Source organism: Eimeria mitis, genomic scaffold, assembly GCF_000499745.2.
Source record: "Eimeria mitis Houghton genomic scaffold, Emh_scaff1690, whole genome shotgun sequence".
Lineage (NCBI taxonomy): Eukaryota > Apicomplexa > Conoidasida > Eucoccidiorida > Eimeriidae > Eimeria > Eimeria mitis.
In genome coordinates, this window is record NW_013570006.1 from 9,173 (window position 1) to 10,455 (window position 1,283).

Below are 1,283 nucleotides of genomic sequence, written 5' to 3' on the forward strand. Positions count from 1 at the left end.
AGGGCTTAGGGGTTAAGGAGTTTCGCTACCTGCTGAGGTGTAGATTCCCGCGGATCACCTAGTGCACACTCGATGCAGATGAGAAACTCGCGGCTGAGGAGAGCGTCAGGGAAGAGATGACTTCTGGCGGACCACTTAACTAGCGCAAAATAGTGGTAAAGGCCCGATTATACAGTGCTCGATGAGCTTTTTTGTGTACAGCGACAAGTTATGTTTTTGCCTCTTCCTCTGCCCTGCCGGTGGAGCCGCTGGGTTCCACCATCAGGATAGTCGTGGCTTGGAGGTGAAGGGTTCAGCTCGCAAGTAATTCTTGACGGCTGTAGAGTGAAGGTCCGTCGAATTCAACTCAAACTCAGGTGTTTAGGGAGTTTGGGCGTACATCTTTTATAGCAGTTCAACCGAGGTAGTCCAGTTACCATGGGAGAAACTTGTGTCGCTGGCCCTGGCGATATACTGCTGCTTCTAAATTGCTTTCCCGTGGCGCAAAACTGTGAGCACTGCTGCACTGGCAACAGGATTGTAGTGTCTTCTCTTTTAGCTGTTGCAAAAGCATGGGCTAGTCTGGAAACTACGCGAGTCTCTGAAACCAAGCTGATACAATGGCTTTTCACAGGTGTCTATAGCAATTCTCCAAAAACAACAATTTATCACTCGAATTCTTTCCTTCACCGATGCGTGTCACTACTGCCACATCGCAACCGCTGCGTTCCCAGTAGGATGCAACAGCCCAAGTCTACGCCAGCAACCTCACAACTTAGTTGCCCGCGAGTGGCGCATAAATGCCCCATTAAAGATTTAGATCGGGCTGGGAAACAAAGTTTTGAATGTCAGGATACTGATTAAAGAAGGTTAGGGACGCTAAACTTGAGTGTGGTTGCAACTACGTCGCCTGCTGTCTCCCGAGAGACTATATGCTCACCCCTCTCCATGAGCTCCCTGCGCATGTACCCTAACTATCGTGAGATATGAGCTAATTAGCCCACTTTCTTCTTTTAGTTGAGCAAACTTCAAACGTGATGCGCCGTTGGGGAACGAGGTTGTGGCGCCTAGCCAACACTGTGTAGGTGATCCACGTCCCCTGTATGGGAGGTTGCCGGACTTCGCAGTAGCTCATTGTTGAAATTTATTAGAAGGCAGCAGCAGTCATCACAACCTAAGTTGCAGAAGAGCAACTCGCGATACGGTGCGTACACCGATTGTTGCCTAGACCATTTGTGTAGTGCGCTAGCACTACAAGTAGCTGCAATCAATAACGATAGGTAATTATAGGGAGAAGGAGCGAG